Raw genomic sequence first — 20,642 nt, 5'->3', positions numbered from 1 at the left:
ATCCCTGCAAAATGTCTATTTTTCTGCCCATTTTGGTTTAAGAAAATGCACAGCATTTTCATCTATTATTTTTAAATCATAAAATATATGTTATATATATTTTTCAATGTACCTAGAAAATTTCTGGATATGCACCATGAAACACTGAATGATGACTTCCTGGGAATGAGAATGCAACAGGTTGGAGGAAGTCCTTCACTTATGAGCATAATTTCTGTAGGAGGATCCTCACCATCAAGCGAGTTGGTAAAGTGTGAGTTTTGAAAGAGTTAATGCTGATATCAAGTGCAATCCCTAGACCTGAACCTCTTTACAGGAAGATTCTTTTGCCACTTTAGGGCCCTGGTCATTTTCTGAAACAAAATGGTGCTCAAAGTTTGTTTGATGAATTAATGAATCAACCAACCAATTAACCAATCAAGCAAAGTGCCTTAGACATGGCTCCTAAATTATAACTCTAGACTGGTTCTACTCAAATCTCTTTCTTGCTTCATGATAACCAGGTAGACCAGAATTCATGTTTTGTATATACCATGCATTAGCTGTAGGATTTGGGGTGAATTCTTACATTTTTTGCAGTTAAAGTTTCTCCTTTGTGGGATTTTCCTGGCAGCCTAGCAGTTAAGACTCCACACTCCCACTTCAAGGGGCATGGGTTCAATCCCTGGTCAGGGAGCTAACATCTTAGTTCCCTTAGTGTGGTGTAACCAAAAGAGTTTTTAACAAATTCATAAAGGTTTCTCCTTTGTAAATTGGGAATGATCCTCAAGACTAAATAGGATGATAGTCACAGAGCACCTACTTAGCTCAGAGCCATGTGAATGGTAGGTACCACTAGTGTTAATTTCTTAAAGATGCCACTAACTTTCAAGGCTTACTTGTGGCTCTTTTTTCCCTCCCTATTTAAATGATGTGATAGGAACTTAACAACAACAACAAAAGTCCTGCAAAAGTATTATTCAGCTCCTGCTGGGTGATAGAATGTCCCAGACTTGGAGTGTACTCCCTTTGAGTGCTTACAGAATTGTATGACAATAATTTAAAGGACAACACAGCTGAACTGATTAATCATTTAGTGCCCTATGCTGAATCTTATGTTTCCTTAGTTTTCCTATCCTGCTTAACTATTTCTCAATGCCCTTCATGTGATGCTTAATAAAATGTCATATGTGACCTTCAATAGGCAATTACATTCAGTTATCCCATTTTGAAAGGGACAAAAAGGAACAAAGAGAGACTTTTAGAGTGAATGCCATCCCCACAAATCAGTGTTTAATCTCTTATAATCCCTTTTTCCTTGGATACAATATGAATCCTATGTGAATTTAGTCAATTTCCATAAAAGCATTTCTTTTGAACTCTTTGAAAATCGTGCATACCATATTTTCTAGAATTATAGTCACTTTCTACTTTTACATGCTATCTATTTTTTCTAAGTTTCTTAAAAAGTTAAAAAAAAGAGAAAAATGGCAAATCATTTTGTCTAATCATAACTCTGTTGGTCTAAATATTCAATGTTTTAAGTTGCTTTTAAAACCTAATAGTCTAAAGTCTAGACAGACATTTCAGTGATTATGTAAACTATTCAGTCAATTCAATTGAATAAATTAGATATGACTAACTCATTTTGGTATCCCCCTAACTCAGCTTACTGCCTTGTCCAAACATAGTAGGCAGTGATAAATATTTATTGATTTAAGTTGTTTGTTCTTTGAAGTTAAATGTACTTAGGTTGAAACTACAGCAAGTAATTTTGATAATACATGTGAAATGCCTAATAATTTCTATTAAGTCCTTTTCTAATTCTCGTGCACCTTCCTCTGATAAGTGAGTTTCATTTCTTCTCTTATGTTATTGAGCTTGGGTTTAGATGCAGATTGGCAAATTACTTTTCCAATATCTATTATCTATTTTGTTTTTAATAACTGCTTATTGGGTTTTAAGTCATCTCCCCATCATCTTTGCTCTAAGCATCCCTCTGTTGTGAATCGTTACACAAATAGGAAAAAAGTAAAGAAGAAACACCATGGATGCCAGTGAGAACAAGCTTCCTGCCAGCAGGTGAGATTCATTAATAAGTGAGAAGGAAAATCATTCATGTTTCACTCCAATGAGACAATAACTCTGTAAGAGTTAGATTTGATCAAATAATGATTAGATGAACTGGAGGAGGATTCAGATTAACTGTGAAATTATTACTTCTGGGAATTTGGTTTTGTACTTTTTAATTTTTAAATATGAGAGCATGATTCTAAGAGATCAATAAATCTGAGGAAAGAATAAGATTAAGATATCACCCAGTGTGTTTTTATATACAACCATAATTATACTATTATGAAGTTTATTAAAATAGCCACGTGTTGGGTTATCCCTCTTGATCTTTTATGTTTTGAATTCCGTTAAGCCATCATAACCAAACCACCAGGGAGCATACACTTCTATCATGTAATCTGCATTTTGTCACTGTGTATGCATGCATGCCTGCTAAGTCACTTCAGTTGTGTCTGACTCTTTGTGACCCTATGGACTGTAGCCCCTCAGGCTCCTTTGTCCACGGGGTTCTCCAGGCAAGAGTACTAGAGTGGGTTGCCATGCTCTCCTCCAGGGGATCTTCTAGACTCAGGGATCAAACCCTGGTCCCTTTTGTCTCCTGCATTGGTAGGTGGGTTCTTTACCACTAGCACCACCTGGGAAGCCCTTGTCATTGCAACCAAAACAAAATGTAAAATGTAGCTTTTTTTGTACAGTAATTTTTTCTAAATATGATACCGTCATCCCAAAACTGAGGTTAGAGTTGTTGGCTTTACAAAATTCAGTTCCAAAGGTAGGAAGTTGTATAGCTGATATATAATCAGATGAATTTTCTTGCCCTCTCTTTCTGAAGAACTAGAAACAAAGAAAACCACATGGATAGCCCTAGGCATCTCTGATAACTTGACTATCACATATAAACAACCAATGTGTCATGAGACACAGAATCTTATAGCTCTACACTTAGATCCAAGTAACTGGGGTGCTGTCCAGGGCCCCACACTTAACCACCCTTCAGGTGCCTGGGATCACCCAGAGTCAACAGTGCCATGTGGGTGGGATAACTCAAGCCTGGACAAGAACCCACATGGTCCTCAGTCCTGGTTTCCAGGGTGCTTTCTGGGCCCTCTTCATCATTCTACTACCAAACATGGGGTTGACCAGATAGCATGAAGAACGCTGAGCTTCACTTCTACTGGGTTGTCCTGTTTTAGGCTTGGATTCCAGGGACCACTTAGCAAGCAGATCACTCTAGTTCCCTGGCACTATCATACATCTTTCATAGAATCAGCTGAGATTGGGCCCCCAGAACACTGATTTGTGGGAACCTCATGTCAGATGTAAGCCAAGACTTGAACCCTAGATAGAGGCTCATTTGTGACTCTAGCCATCCATATTCTGGCCTTGAAAATGCCTCTGGACTTCACTATCTGAGAATTTAATGTGGTGTTGGGCATCCTTTACCCCATGTTCTCCTAGCTGCTGGCACCCAGGGTAGCCCCTCCATCTTTACAGCTTCCACAGGCTGTCCTGGGGGTGGCTGCCCTCTTCCCAGGGCTGTTGAGGTCACTGCTCCACAACACCAACAGGCCTTGCCAATCCATTTCCTCCCTCACCTCCTATCCATGTACCTGCTGTATTTCTCTCTAGATTGCCCTAAGTTGTACCAGAGAAAGAAGGGACATTGTGTGTACCAATGAGACTGCTCTTCCCACTCTGCCCACAGTCCCTGGACCATAGTCCCTACAGGTGGTGATATATGGACAACAGTGATTACAACCTAAAGAGTGATTGGAAGATGTGTTGTTCTGTTTATACTATAAAATTCTGACAGGTAACTATTATATGATTAGAAAACAAACTATTGTTCACATTTGTCTGCATGTGCCAGGGAAGCCTTGCTTTGTGATCACCTTCAGAGAAGCCCAGCAACAGTCCTTTCTGGACAGAGTCACTGGAAGCCAGTATTCACAGGTGGTACAATGGATGATGTGGCATCATGAGGAATGATGTGGTTGATATTAAATAGATGGCATGAGGGAACTATAAAAGCAAGAAAATCTATATTGCTTCAAATACAAATATGAAGGAACTATGGCACTGTGAGAAATAACAGCATTGCCACCTTTTTTGTCATGGTGGGAGATACGGAATTAGCCAGGAGAGAATGTATTTGACAACAGAGAGTATGAATAGGTGGTACCTAGACATTTGACATGCGCTGGAATGGATAACAAACAAATCCATAAGTACTGCTTTTCTACCCTTATTTTATATCTTCATCAATAAATCCCTATGCCTCATGAATGCCTGTAACATATGTATTTTATAATGGCTTTTTAAATGAAGCTCTTTATACAGACCTAGCAAAAAATATTTTATCCAAGGCTTCACAAGCCCTAGCAGTTGCCCAGAAGTTCTAAACTTGGAAAAGGTTTTGATCTATATCCTTATGCAATGTAAAAGCAGCTAGACAGTGTTTGTCAAGTCTTGTCAATATCAAGTACACCAGGAAGAATTTACCATAATCTCGTAAGTCAAACAGTTATGTTTTGGGTCAGTGTCTTAATCAACTTGGACTCCTATGACAAATATCATATACCAGGTGACTTAAACAATAGACATTGATTTCTCACAGTTGCAGGGGGTTAGGAAGTCTAAGATCAAGGTGCCAGCATGGCTGGGTTCTGGTGAGAACTCTCTTCCTGCCTTGCAGATGGCTTTTTGTCTTGTATCCTCACCCGGCAAGAGTGGAGGGAGGGGGAGGGAGGGAAAGAGACAGAGAAGTAGGGCATGCAATCTCTCTGTTCTTTATTTATAACGGCCTTCATCCCACCATACAAGAGAAGTGTTAGTTGCTCAGTCATGTCCCGCTCTTTGCAATCCCATGGACTGTAGCCCACAAGACCCCTCTATCCCTGTAATTCTACAAGCAAGAAAGAATACTGGAGTAGGTAGCCATTCCCTTCTCTAGGGGATCACCATAGGTATACGTATGGCCCCTCCCTCATGAATCTCCCTCCTACCTCCCACCCTATCCCACCCCTCTAGGCTATCACAAAACACCAGATCTGTCCTCCCTGCATCATATAGTACATTTCCACCGGCTATCTAATTTTACATACGGCAGTGTATATGTTTCAATGCTACTCTCTCAATTCATCCCACTCTATCCTTCCCTCATCATGTCCACAAGTTTCACTACCCTCTTAAGTTTAGTTTGTAGGAGTCTGCAATTAAACTAGCAAAAGACAGATTAGGCACTCAATCTTTATTAATTTTATGTGCACAGGAGTTCACAGAAAAGAAGTAAAACTCAAAAGAGACAGACTTGGGGACAAACACACTGTTTTAATGAAGGAAAAAGGGTTTGGACTTCAGGGATGATAAGCTGTGGGGAAGTGACTTGGAAATATCTGTGGGAATTAATGTAAAATAAGGGCTATTTTAATAAACTCTGTTTATACAAATTCATCTTGGTGTCAACCCCCCAACTTCTAGGATGAGTTATTTTTCTGCCCCTGGTATGGAATGGAGGGGATAACCTCCTCAAAGGGAATTTTATACCCTTCGTCTAAGCCAGCAGTTCCCAACCTTTTTGGCACCAGGGACCAGTTTCATGGAACACAATTTTTCTATGCATCAGGGCCGGAGAGATGGTTTGGGGATAATTCAAGTGCATTATATTTATTGTGCACTTTATTTCTATTATTATTACATCAGCTCCACCTCAGATCACCAGGTATTAGATCCCAGAGGTTGGAGACTCCTGTTTTAAGTAGATAAGGAGAGTGTGGAAAACTCTTTCTGCATCTGCTGAGTCTCAATGGCTTTCAGCACAAAATAATCCATATACCCGAGGGTCATAGTTAGGGTGGCATGTTTTGATCTCCCTCACTGATGAGAGTGGTCCTCAAATCTCATTATGCATCAAAACCGCCTGTGGAGATTTACTATCTTTTTAAATTATTTGGTCTCCTTTGGTCTGAGGGGGACCCAGATGAAGGTCTATTCAGGGAGCTCTGTTGGTGACCCTTACATGCAGCAGTCACAGCCTGTGTGGTTCTCACCTGGGCTGCACAAGAAGATTGTCCAAGATCTTTTTAAAATACATCAATGCCAAAGCCCTACCCAAGACTAATTAAATCAAAATTTGAAGTGATGGGCCCCTAAATTGGTCAGTTGGAATTTAATAAAATCCAAGACTACTCATCTGTAATGAGTGTTGAGACCACCACTCAAAATAGAATATTTTCACCCTGTGCCCTCTTATCTCTACATGTTGAAAAAGCATCATCCCTTTTCTCCAAATGGACTGATTTCTTCAAAACTGTACAGACAAAAACGTAATCGTAAATCTAATTTAAATGCCAACATCTGTTACCTTTGACCTAGAAAATGTTGTAGTACTTATAATGTTCAACCACGAACGTCACTGGCATTTAAGCTGGTTCATTATTTGAGTGGACCTGTCCACGGTCTCCTGAAAAGCAGAGTTGTTCTAACTTCATATATTTGCATTTATCCATAAATGGACTGTAAAAGGATCTGGGAGGGGGGGTCCTATCAGAATTGCACCTCAAGGAGCTTTAGGATTATGCTGTGCACATTTCTGCCATCCCTATTCCATCTGCCTTTACAGAACAAGACTGCAATGCACCATCACCCCCCATAAGGTGGGAGGCAAACCTGATAAGAAAAGAGAGGAGCTGGCAGGTTTGGGAAGGACACTACCAAATCTCAGGCTTGTGTTTATCCAATCGTTAAATGCCGCAGCTCTTGAATAACTGTTGTTTAAATGCATTTCTCAGCGGCAGAACAAAAGGGGTGGAATGAAAGCCATGCCATCGTTAGAGCGCTCATTAGAGTCAGTGAGGAGAAAGCGAGCTTTGAGCTCAACATTCTCAGGGAGACAACATAGAAACCATCTTTCGGTTCACAATCAGATCAGTAGGCAGAGCGGTGGTTAGGCAAAGCCATTTGCTTTGTCTGCAGAAAGATTACAGAAAGGAGGACAATCAATAGCTCCATGGCAGAAAATCTCCCTGGTTTGTGCAACCCTTTTGCTGAATCTTTTGTTGCTAATTCGGTTTTGGTAATAAGAATCTCCTCCAGTGCCTTTCAGGGCATGCATTCTAGGAGCGGTTAGTCAAGCAGAAAGGCCACAGATCAAGCCTATTGTCTGCTGCCAAAGGGTCCATTGAACCCTAATGGACATAGGAATCTAGCTAAACAAAGAATCCTTAGTTCTTTGCTCAAATGAATCCAACATCAGAGGCCAAGGGAGTCGTTTTGATTATCTGAAAAGGTAGTGATTAGAAGGTACATATATTATGAACCCCAAAAAGGGAGGTGAAGGAAGGAAAGAAGGGAGTAAAAGAAGGTAAAAACAAGAAGAAGGATGAAAATTCTCTAGCTGTAATGTTTTCTCAAGGGTTTGTTGGCAAAAATTTGAAAGCAAGCTTAGTATCCCTACATAGAGTGGTCTATGTGTTCTTTATCTACTTGAACACAGAAATGTGCTATTCACTGTCTCTAAGAGAGACTGGTTGTGGGTTGTGTTAGTGTTTTAACTAGTCTTCCCAATTTGTGACAAATGAAAAAGAGGCAGGGCATGGTCAGCTTGTACAAGTCATTATCATTTAATTCTGGTAACTTCTAGAAATCAAGTCATCTTTTCTCTAAAATCTTAAGCATTCATTCTCTTAGTCTGAATTGGTAATTTCTGCTTTGACTCTGTTTATTTTCTCCTCTAACTCTAAAGACACTCTTTACTTGATGGGTAAAGTGACATTGTGTTGTCAGTCAGTGATACTGTGCTTTCACTCTTAGGGTTAGAAAATAACAAAGGAGAAAGCCTTTAACCACTGAAATTAAGAAACATAAATGTTGAGAAGATCTGCTGGAGAAGGAAATGGCAACCCACTCCACCAGCAGTCTTGCCTGGAGAATCCCATGGACAGAGGAACCTGGCAGGCTACAGTACATGGGGTTGCAAAGAGTCGGACTCGACTGAGTGACTGAGCGCATACACACACACAAGAGTGAGTTATCTTAACTTGAAGGACAGGAAATTGACCATCACCAAGAGGGTTCAATTCATGCTCATCAGGGTTCAATCCCTGGTTTGGGAAGATCCCCTGGAGAAGGGAATGGCAATACACTCCAGAATTCTTGTCTGGGAAACCCCATGGACAGAGGAGCCTGGCGGGCTACAGTCCAAAGGGTCAAAAAGAGTTGGATATGACTGAGCAACTAATACACACTGAAATAAAAATAAAAAAAATAAAATAACCAGAAATGACTACCTATGCTATTGACTGACCATTTACCAGATGACAAGAAAGAGTTAAACTCACTTAATATCCACAAATATCCTGAGGGATAGATAGCGTGTCACTTCGTCTTGTCTAACTCTGCGATTCTATGGATTGTAGCCCACAGGAATACTGGAATGGGTTGCCAAGACTTTCTCAGGGGATCTTCTTGACCCAGGGATCAAATCCACATCTCTTACATCTCTTGCATGGGCAGGCAGGTTCTTTACCACAAGTACTACCTGGGAAGTGACAAAAGTGAGGTTAATGGTACTTAAACCACTTGCTAGAAGTTAGGTAGCCACTAAGCAAACTATGACTAGGACCAGGGCTGGCTGGCTGAGACCTATCCTCCTTACAGCCTTCTCAACTTTCCCTTTGATGCCCTTCCCAGATTTGTCCTTTCCTTTTCTTCACCCTACTGAGATCATCTCCCAAGCCTGTCCTTTCTGAAACTAAAAAAAGATCTGTCTAATTACTCTCAGATTATGATATGGAGAACTTTAGTTTGAACAAAACACTTTATTCAATTGGAATGTCTGATTCCTTCTCACCAGATTCATTTAAAATAACTTCCCATAAAGACCTATAGAAAGAAAAATGCAGGGGGCGAAGTGGGGGCGGGGGGGACAAAAAAACATGCTGACTGCAAACTCAGCGATCTGCTTCACTGCTCTCCTCCTCCATGATGCTACAAGGGCCACTACAAAGTCGGTTCTGCTTCAAAATTTGTCCATATCAGTGCAGCCCTGGGAGAAGTAGGGCACTCAGAGAGTGAGTTTTCTGGAGCTTCCTTCAGGAGAAGCAGACACTCAACCAACTCAGACATGTGGTCAGACATAAGCAAGCAAGGGTTTCACATTGTTTTTCCTATGGCAGGGTTTTCTACTTGGTTCTCCTTTGATTTTTCGTCACTACTAGGGTTTCCCTCATGGTTCAGATAGTAAAGAATCCGCCTGCAAGGCAGGAGACCTGGGTTTGATCCCTGGGTCAGGAAGATCCCCTGGAGGAGGACATGGCAACCCACTCCAGTATTCTTGCCTGGAGAATTCCATGGACACAGGAGCCTGGCAAGCTACAGCCCATGGGGTCACAAAGAGTCAGACATGACTGAGCGACTAAGCACATCACAGCACAGGTATTCCAGCATTAGCAAATAAAAATATAGGATGTACAGTTGAATTTGAATTTCAGTTAAACTATGAATAATTTTCTAGTCAATGTAAATTTATAATTCAGGTAAATAGTAGGTAATGTTTTTTGTTTTCCTAAAGAAGGAGGCAACCCACTCCAGTATTTTTGCCTGGACAATTCCATGAGCTGGGGAGCTTGGAGGGCTGCAGTCCACAGGGTCACAAAGAGTCAGAGGCAACAGAGCACACACACCCATGCAAAGGAGTTTCCCTGGTAGTCTAATGGTTAAAACTTTGTGGTTAACCCACATAGGGTGCATGGGTTCTCTCCCTAGTCAGGGAACTAAGGTCCTACAGACCACACAGGGTGCAGCCAAAAAGAATTTGTTTTTAATAATAGGTAACATTTAGTATAAGATCATGGCATCTGGTCCTATCACTTCATGGGAAATGGATGGGGAAACAGTGGAAACAGTGTCAGACTTTATTTTTGGGGGCTCCAAAATCACTGCTGATGGTGATTGCAGCCATGAAATTAAAAGACACTTACTCCTTGGAAGGAAGGTTATGGCCAACCTAGATAGCATATTTAAAAGCAGAGACATTACTTTGCCAACAAAAGTCCATCTAGTCAAGGCTATGGTTTTTCCAGTGGTCATGTATGGATGTGAGAGTTGGATGGTGAAGAAAGCTGAGCGCCGAAGAATTGATGCTTTTGAACTGTAATGTTGGAGAAGACTCTTGAGAGTCCCTTGGACTGCAAGGAGATCCAATCAATCCATCCTAAAGGAGATCAATCCTGGGTGTTCATTGGAAGGACTGATGTTGAAGCTGAAACTCCAATACTTTGGCCACCTCATGCGAAGAGTTGACTCACTGGAAAAGACCCTAATGCTGGGAAGGATTGAGGGCAGGAGGAGAAGGGGACGACGGAGGATGAGATGGTTGGATGGCATCACTGACTCGATGGACATGGGTTTGGGTAGACTCCGGGAGTTGGTGATGGACAGAGAGGCCTGGCGTGCTGCAATTCATGGGGTCGCAAAGAGTCAGACACGACTGAGCGACTGAACTGAATGTTTAGTATAGATGTTGTTAATATAAGTGGGACCCATGCAATATTGGGAATATCCTTATACCAAATGTTTTTTATATTAAAAATTATATACTGTTTATTGGAAATTTAAATTTAACTGGATATCCTAATTTTATCTGGCAGTCATAGAATTCACTATGATGAATCTACCCATGACAATGGAACCTGGAATGGGATATTTGTAGAAAGAGACTTTGCCTTTGAATTAAAAAAAAGAGACAGTGTCAAACACTGCATGATATCACTATCAGTATAAGTGTATGATATCATCTACATGTGGAGTCCAAGAAAAAATAAACTATTGACTATAACAAAAGAGGAACAGACTCACAGATACAGAGAATAAATTAGTGGTTGCCTTTGGGGACAGGAAAGAGGAAGGACTAAGATAGGGGGAAGAGTTTAAGAGGTACAAACTACTACATATAAATAAGCTTCAAGGATATATTATACAGCACAGGAAATAGAGCATATATTTTATAAAAGCTATAAATGGAGTATAAACTTTAAAAATTATAAATCACTATGTTGTATACCTGAAACTTGCATAATATTGTATATCAACTCTACCTTCACTTAAAAAAAAAGAAAAAAATCTCCACCACCATCCTAAGGAAAAACACTGACAGTACTCTACTACAGAAGAGATTTGCCTACTCTAACAGAGAACAATGGGCTTCCCTGGTGGCTCAGTGGTAAAGAATCTGCCTGCCAATGCAGGAGACACGGGGTTTTGATCCCTAGGTGGGGAAGGTCCCCTAGAGAAGGAAATGGCAACCCACTCCAGTATTCTTGCCTGGGAAATCCCATGGATAGAGGAGCCTAGTGTCCATGGGGTCGCAGAAGAGTCAGACACGACTTACAGACTAAGCAACAACAACAACAGAGAACAAAGGCATTTCTAGTCACAGTGTATTATGGCATACCGTTTCACCACACACTGTAAACAACTATTTAATAAAAACAGTGACAGCACTGACACAGAAAAAATTAAGACACACAATAAAGAAGATGCATATTTAGTTACAATCTAGTCTGAGTACCCTCATGAGAAAACTAAAGGACGTGCCAATTGGTGCAGCATTTCCTTTGTAATTTTCATGCGATTTCATTGCCATTTGATTGCTATTTTATTGTCTTTTTGGTATCAGTCTTGGTAGAATATTTTCTGGATACATGTTAATTCAATTATACATTCATTCTCTTAACAAATATTTATTGCGTACTAACTATGTGTAATGTAACACATTTAACTTGTGCTATCCTTCTTTGTGCATGTTCACTTGTGTTTGACTCTTTAGGGCCACCTGAATGGTAGCCCATCAGGCTCCCCTGTCCATGGGATTTCCCAGGCAAGAATACTGGAGTGGGTTGCAATTTCCTACTTCAGAGATCTTCCTGACCCAGAGACTGAACCTGCATCTCCTGCATCGGCAGGCAGATTCTTTACCACTCTGTCACTGGGACTCAAAAATGAGTATGAGCCAATCATCATCTTTAAAAAATGCTACTGTTCTATTAAAACAGTGTAAGTGCCTAAGAAAGCAGGAAGGATAGTGTCAGTGATGTCTGAAGTTAAAGGCTGAGTGTGGTGGGCACCAGTAGACCTCCTATTGGACAGTGTTGAAAAAAGAGAAACATCCTAGTCAGAAACCAGTCCTTATAATTGTCATGTTAGTATTTATTCAGTTTTGCTGCCTTATATTTGATGTGAATGGCAAATTGGTTTATGGACATTTCGAAAAAAATAATTTATTTTTAGAAGTAAAGCATGGCCACGGCCTTCAGTGACCATTTGATAGTCCTTCATTGTTTTGCTTGAGTGGTTTTATTTTTAATGTCATGAGTAGTTAGCCTTGAGTGCATATTTTAAGTTTTTCCTCACGTTTCAGCATTTTGCCAGGACCAACAAATACCAGTTTTACATTTAGGAGTGAATTCTATCCTGCTTTCTCTCTGCCTCAATTAGGGAAACATTTCTTTTCTCAGGGCCTGTTTGCTGTTGCTGTTGTACTATCAATAGAATGTAAAAAAATATATATATTATGAATTCTATCTTCCTACCAGGTATAGTAATGAAGGCAGTGCCTATGAGAAGCCTTCAGCCTCCTTGGGGATTCTAAAACACTGAGCTGTTCTGTATCCCTCAGCCCAGCTGCCACACATTCCTCCAGTTGGTGGTAGTTATGAGGAGCTGTTGACCCGACCTTTCAACTCAAACGAAAGAGCCCTTTCCCGACATGCAAAGTGGCTGTTGTTTGCACTTCAGCTGCAGGTCTTGGGGCTTTGGATCCTGTTGCTTATCAGGTTCACACTGTGTGAACCAGGGCTGCAGAGAGAAATTGCCACTGGTCTCATTACCGTGTGTCTGGGCTCAGGCTCTAGCTGAAGTATTTGGCTTGTTGACTTCCACACTGAGTTCATTTCCTTCTGCTCTCTCCAATTATTGCTACTTCTTTGTGTTTAGATAGCTCCAAGGAACCCAAAAACTATGCCAGTGTCATCAATTCCCTCAATGTCCTTCTCTAAGAAGATGATTATTCCATGAATATCAAGAATAGTCAAACAATGTTCAAAAATCTTTGTATTCATCCTTCATTGTGGCCAATCCCATCAATGTTGAATACAAAATGAATCCCTGGACACTGAGTGTAGAGCTAACAGGCAGACTGTCACAGAAGAGAACTCAGCAAGGTCAACAATTATTTATTTCAAATTATCATTTCCCTACCAAGGGCAAGTCATCTTAGGGGTCAGCTGACATTTACCTGGTAGTTCAGGGGAATAATTTCAGTTATTCTACTTTCCTTCATGTGACATTTTTCCTTATTATCCATCAGTAGTGAGTCATAGTCATATTAGATGCTGAACTCAGTTTCAGCAATTTTTTTTTTCTTTTCTGCTTCAGTGTTATCAGCGTTAAATTCTAAGTATTGTGCATGAAGGGGTTGTCAGTATTTGCTTTCCAATTAACTGATAAAGCCCCTTGGAATTTCACTACAACATGTGAGAGACCTTGAAGGGAAAACCATCCCTGGATGAGGAACTTCATAAGATTGTTCAGTGACAGTTGGGATTACTTTGTGTTCCTGAATGATTCTAACCAAGAAATATTTGTCGTGTTTAATTGACAGTTTAGTGTTATAATTATGTATTAAGTATATTTACTCCAGCCAAGCATCAAGGTAAGTAAAAACGTAGCTTTTTCCCTCATAAGAATTAGGGGAAAACATGCTAAATATTTCCTTATCTACTGACAGCTAGGTTGTCTGTAACCGTTTATCTCTGGTGGCCTTTTGGGAATGTCATCTCCAGTTTTGTGAACATGATCAGTGTCACAGCAGTGTGGATAGCCACTTGGGATCCATCAAAGCAGGGGTGGCTCCGGGCCCTTTCTCTGCTTAAGAAATAGAGCCTGATCTTGATCCTAACAACATCTGTTTAGGATTACCTACTACTTTTCAGTGCTCCTCTTTTGGCCTTCGATCTTTTGCATAATCCTTTCCAATTCTTATCTCCTAAGGGTGCCACTCTGGCTTAAAATGAGATAGAGTGTCTGCCTGACTAGAGACACTTGCCTGAGAAATGTGAATTCTTCCCTGTAAAAGTTTGGGTTCTTTTTTTTGCCCCCTAGCATTTACACTGAATGTTAGAGAAAAGGACAGGAAAGAAGGGAAAGTGATGACATGTGATTTTTCCCCCCATGGTCTTCCTATCATCTCTTCTATTTCTAAAATTGCCTCTTTTCTCTTGGGAAAGGGGGAAATGTCTTCTTTGCATAACTGAGTGTGGCTGTGTAGAGGTCAGGCTTAGTGAGAAGGGATAGGTTTGGTAAAGTGGGTGAATATCCCCACAGTACAGCAATTTTTTAAAGTTGCTTTTTCTGTATCAAGATTTTTATTTATATTTTTGTGAGTGTGTGAATGGGGTTGAGATTCTTACTCATGGACTCCTACTTCAAACACCTTTCAACTCTTAGAATAGTAATATATTCTCATGTTTTCCTGTTGCTATTGATACAATGGACATAGCAAATACAATGAGCACATCTAGTGATGCATAAGAACTGTGGAAAGGGAAAAAATCATGATGGTGCAATTTCTTCATCACCAAAGGAAAAACCACAACCTTAGAAAAGGTGATGAGATGTTTAGTGCCTGGAAACAATACCTACAGGCAAGTTCAAATGTTCAAAGAAGCCAATAAACAGAGACGGGCAAGACTTGGAATGCACGTCTGCATGCTCAGTTGCTAACTCTTGTCCAACTCTTTGCGACCCCGTGGATTATAGCCTGCCAGGCTCCTCTGTCCACGGAATTTTCCAGGCAAGAATACTGGAGTGGGTTGCCATTTCCTCCTCCTCCCAACCCAGTAACTGAACCCACATCTCCTACAGCTCCTGCATTGCGCAGGTGAATTTTTTTTTTTTTTTTTTTTTTTTACCACTGAGCCACCTGGGAAGCCCCAACAGATTTGGAGAAGACCCTCCAAATGTCTCCCTTCCCTGTTCTTGCACTGTCTTCCTCTCCACACACAAATACACTCACACCAATCACTAATATTTACAATTATCCTAGGATTTCTTCTGTTAAAGCAAATTGAAGGACTATTTGGATACTGGTTGCATGAACCACCATCTATCAACTCAAATTAGTTTACACCTGGTTAGAAGATGTAACTTCTAACCAGTTCTTACCTGGTTAGAAGAACTCTTGAGTAAATTCAGCAGAGATAACTTGGTATCCTAAATTGACCTAATTAACTATGTACTTGGGACAAAGGGTTATGGGGGATCTAGCTGTACTTCAGTCCTCTCCGACTCTGTGTGACCCTAAGGACTGCAGCCTGCCAAGCTCCTCTGTCCATGGGATTCTTCAGGCAAGAATATTGGAGTGGGTTCCTATGCCCTCCTCCAGGGGATCTTCCTGACCCAGGGATCGAACCCACATCTCATGTCTCCTGCATTGGCAGGCGGGTTCTTTACCACTAGCACCACCTGGGAAGCCAAGTACCTTAAGAAACTGGGCAGCAATTCAGATGCTACTGTGGGGGTGTCTGGAGCCACAGGTAAATCCTGAGGCCAGAGTGAGGGATGAAGGGGAACAGAGGCAGCATTAGAAAGAGAAGATCAAGAAAGATCATTGAGTTATAAAGAATGCTGGAGGAAGAGTCCTTTAATTGATAGGTAACCATGGCCATGAGTGTCTCTTGAGTATTTCTCAAACAGGCCAGTGACTATATGGGCAGCTATTTCCCTCACGTTTATGACGCCTCATAACTGAGTCAGTTGAGATCTATATATTTCTTTTTGTAAAAATACACTGTTAAGAAAACATCTCTGTACATCATCTAGTGATCGGTTAGAACTGGGAATTAATCAGTAGGAAACAATCACTTCAGAAAGTCTTTGCTGCAACTAAATAAATGTAAGATAAGTTAGTATGAATGGGTAACGAGAAATGATTTCCATATTTTACTGACAAGTCATGTTAGGAATCATTATCCTAATGGCTTATGAACTTCCTGTATTATCAAATGACATTCTGGAGTAATATTATGATCAGAAGAAGAAGAGTTTTTCATCGGCGTGTGACATAAGCAAGAAGTTTCTGTGACATATATATGTTTTCACTCCCTTAGCAAATCATTGCTTTCAGAACACTCTAAGAGAAAAGTGGAAGTTGCTCAATCGTGTCTGATTCTTTGTGACCCCGTGGACTGTAGCCTACCAGGCTCCTCTGTCCATGGAACTCTCCAGGCAAGAATACTAGAGTGGGTTGCCATTCCCTTCTCCAGAGGAATCGTCCCAACCCAGGGATGGAATATGGGTCTCCTGCATTGCAGGTAGATTCTTTACCATGTGAACCACCAGGGAAGCCCTTGTAACAGAAAAAAGAGAAATTTAAGCTTGTTGATGGACTCAACATATTCAGAAGGCCCTGGAAAGCTATGGTCATCACCATAAATTCTATTCTCATCCCAGTAAGTTTCTCCAACGTGAGAAGTTTGTCTCCATGACTTAAACAACTGTCTGCAGCTGATACTGAATGATGGCAGAGCAGGAGCCTTCTTTGCTCACGCAGGATGGCCCTTGTGTTAACAGCTGGGCTTAATTCCTGCATTGAGGATCAGAAGGTAATTGAACAGTCTACAGCCTATCCAGCCAATTGCCTAGGTAAAAGTGTCTCAGGGACAAAAAGCAGAGCTGAGGAGGATGGGACTAAATGGTGGCCCTGTGCCCCATGCCATTATGTGGAAGACTTCTGACCACAGTAAATCCCCTACATACGAATAAATTTCATTCTGAGAGCACATTCGTAAGTCCAATTTGTTTTTAAGTCCAACAGAGAAAGCCTAGGTACGTAACTAACACAATTGTCTATATAGCACTATACTGTAATAGGTTTATAATACTTTTCACACAAATAGTACATAAACAATAAACTTCCCTGATAGCTCAGTTGGTAAAGAATCCTCCTGCAATGCAGGAGACCCCGGTTTGATTCCTGGATTGGGACGATCCACTGGAGAAGGGATAGGCTACCCACTCCAGTATTCTTGGGCTTCCCTGGTGGCTCAGCTGGTAAAGAATCCGCCTGCAATGAGGGAGACCTGGGTTCAATCCCTGGGTTAGGAAGATCCCCTGGAGAAGGGAAAGGCTACCCACTCCAGTATTCTGGCCTGGAGAATTCCATGGACTGTGTAGTCCATGCGGTTGCAAAGAGTTGGACACGACTGACAGACTTTCACTTTTTCAAACACAAAAAATCAAGAAGACATTTTTAATCTTATAGTATAGTACACTGAAAAGTACAGTCATACAATACAACAACTGGCATACGGGCGCTGGCATCAAGTGAACAGACAAGAGTTACTGACTGGAGGAGGGAGAGGAGGTAGGAAGTGATAGAGCTGAAGGATCATCAGCAACAGGAGATAAAGGGCAAGCTACAGTTCCACTCACACCTACGCTGATAGAATGCACGTTCGCATCTTTGAAAGTTCGCAAATTGAAGGTTCCTATGTACAGGACTTACTGCGTGTCTCTGAACGGGGCCTGGAGTTTGTGAGTATGACCTTGGGTTCCTCCAAATTCTGAGTGAGGGGAACGGGGGCAGAATGCTCTCACTCAGGGCCACAAGGAAGCTCAGGTTGGATGTGCGTCCAAATAACTAGTCTTCAGGGTTAGCTTGGGTGGAAGAGACCCATGTTCCCTGATGAGACAGAGACACAAGCTCACATGATTTTTAGGAAGGAGATGCCAATCTTTCCGGTTCCAAGGAGCTATGCACGAACGTGTCCCGGAGTTGGGGAGGAGATGGCCTTGGCAACAGAGGACACTAGGGGGCCACAAGGCCTCTCCAGCATCTGCAACATGGTGACAGGGTGCAGACTCACACCTCCAACAGTCTAGCATGTGGCCACAGTCTGCACATGGCAGCATATGGACTCGAGGAGGATATGCACAAGAGGTGACCCCCAAACTAATCTGGGAACCTAAAGGGATTCAGTGAAAGTGCATAAAGAATCACTGAGTCTTAAAAATTATGGTTTATGAATTTTCAAATTCAGTAAGGAAATCAGAAAAACTAGTCATTAACACAAAGGAATAGAATCATTCAATTGATAAGCTGAAGTTAGTAAATATATGCTCACCCATAGACACTATATATTTTTATATATCAAAGGAATATTTACAAAAATGATCAGATAGATACTGGTCTACAAATGAAATTTTAACCAGTTTTTCATAATCAACAATTTTCTTTCCTGGGACATATGATCTGATCAAAAAAAAAGTTTGAAATTGGGTAAATTTTTAAATTTACCCAAAGCAGAGTAACTCCCGAAAATTAGTGAACGGTCTTGCAGTTTACACTTAGAATACAGAAGACTCTACAGATGAGCAAAGGGCTTTATGTGGGCATTATTAAATGGGGCCTTTCTTTTGACCCTGCCTGGGAAAGTAATATCAGTGGGTAAACATCATGCGGAGGCCCCCAGGAGGCTCAGAATGTAGAGCTGCCTTCAAGTGAAGCAGCTTCTAAGCCGGCCACCAGAGGAAATAAGAAGAGACTAACACAAGTCGTTTGATCCTGGGGAACCGTATCTCTGATAGCATTGGAAATTTATTTACATATGTTTCTTTGTTTCCTTTGTCACTTTTAATGTGCTCTGCCATGGAATTTAGTATTAGGTGGCTCTAGTGGTAAAGAACCCACCTGCCAATGCAGAAGACATGAGAGATGTGGGTTCAACCCCTGGGTCAGGAAGATCCCCTGGAGGAGGGCATAGCAACCCACTCCAGTATTCTTGCCTGAAGAATACCATGGACAGAGGAGCCTGGCAGGCTACAGTCCATAGGGTCACAAAGAGTTGGGCATGACTTAGCGACTGAACACACACACACACATATATATATATATATACACATATGTACATATACATATATATAAGGGTAATATAAATATATATTTATGTATAAATATATAAAAACATTTATTTTATATATAATGTATATAAATGCATGAAAGTTGCTAAGTCATGTCCGACTCTGTGATCCCATGGACTATACAGTCCGTGGAATTTTCCAGGCCAGAATACTGGAGTAGGTAGCCATTCCCTTCTCCAGGGGATCGATACAAAAATATTTTATACATAAAAATATATCATTATATAAAATATATATAAATATATATTATGTGTATGTATGAGAAATGGAGTATTTTTTATGAGAAATGGAGTATTTCCTGCCATATCAATAAACAATGATGTCACAGTCATCAGCAATTGCAGCCTCCAGGGCAACCAGGAAGGAGAACAATACCTGAGATCTAGCACGAGGTTACAGCCATTTCCTGTGGTGAGCACAGAGGGGAAATACAGGGATCTGCCCCCAGATAGCTGAGATGCATAAGAAAGTAATGATTGAGTGAGCCCAGACTTTTGCATCTTCTCAAACATAGAAAAGTGCTAATTTCCTTACCTTGAGCTATCAGGTTTTCTTTAATTCACAGATAATTTTTGATGTTCAGACTACCTGCCCTTTGTTGCAAACTTCTATATAATCTGGGTCCTCCCCGCCCTCCCACCCCTGCCTCCTCTAAGCAGTTCTCTCAGGGTCACTCGAGAGGCTGCCTCCCAGGCTTCCAAGTCCTAAAAATTCCCACCGAATAAAACATAATTCTCAACTTTTATGTTGTGAATAAAGTTTATTAATTTATTTGTGTTTCTGGCTCCCTGCTTGCCTTGGAAGAAACACCAGAGGCTATGGGCCACTGTGGAGGTTATTCTCTATCATCTCTGCCAACTCCCCAGATGTTGCCTTTTATCACTCAGTTTACCTAGGAAAGCCCTGTCCCTCCCCTTCTGTGTCACCTGAATGGCTGAGACTGAAAGCTGACAAGAGCCACAGCAGCTAGAAGTAGAAGGAGTTTCCTTCTAAGGCAAGGGTCCCGCGCCTCTGAGCTGCGGACGGGTACCTCCTGCCAGATCAGTGGTGGCATTAGATTGAAGTGCACAGTAAATGCCATGCACTCAAATCATCCCCAAATCACTACCCTCCCCATCCTCGTCCATGGAAAAATTGTCTTCCAGGAAACTGGACGCTGGTCCCCAAAAGTTGGGACATCTGCTCTAAGGCATGTTAAAAACAAGTCTGGATTAATAGGCAAAACTATTCCAAGAGCAATTGATTTTTTGCTTTTATGAAGACTTAAGGAATAAGGCACATTCACCTGAGAAATGAAGGATAATGAAAAAACTGACACTGTTTAGAAAATTCCTGAATGTTCAGGTCTCACTGCAACTCAAAGAATTAGAGTCCATGATGCACTGCCATGAAGGTCTCAGTTTGCATATACCAGGAAAGAAAAATATTTCCCTGATATTCTGTTTACGTCTTCTTAGTTAAAAAAAATCTTAATTTGCACCATTGTGGTGTAGATGTGTGGTATTCTAGGCATTGCTGTGTTAAGCTTTGATAGAGTCAAAACTGCCAGAAAAACATAAGTGACCTTCTAATGTAAAAAATTTCAAGGATTGTATTAGTTACAGTATTAGTTA

At 41.0% G+C, this 20,642-nt stretch overlaps 1 long non-coding RNA gene across 1 annotated transcript in view; it reads right to left on the bottom strand.

Annotated features, from left to right (window-relative positions):
• Positions 1–20,642, bottom strand: part of LOC145534854 (uncharacterized) — a 222,285-nt gene that overhangs the window by 56,142 nt on the left and 145,501 nt on the right. Inside the window, exon 2 of the long non-coding RNA XR_014075023.1 lies at positions 8,391–8,590. This is a non-coding gene — a long non-coding RNA (uncharacterized LOC145534854). The remainder of the gene's footprint in view (positions 1–8,390; positions 8,591–20,642) is intronic.

The sequence above is a fragment of the Giraffa tippelskirchi genome, chromosome 14 (genome assembly GCF_054371585.1).
Source record: "Giraffa tippelskirchi isolate mGirTip1 chromosome 14, T2T-mGirTip1v1.2.pri, whole genome shotgun sequence".
In the NCBI taxonomy this organism is placed as follows: domain Eukaryota; kingdom Metazoa; phylum Chordata; class Mammalia; order Artiodactyla; family Giraffidae; genus Giraffa; species Giraffa tippelskirchi.
Note: the sequence above shows the minus strand (reverse complement) of the source record. Positions and strands in the feature narration are given on the sequence as shown.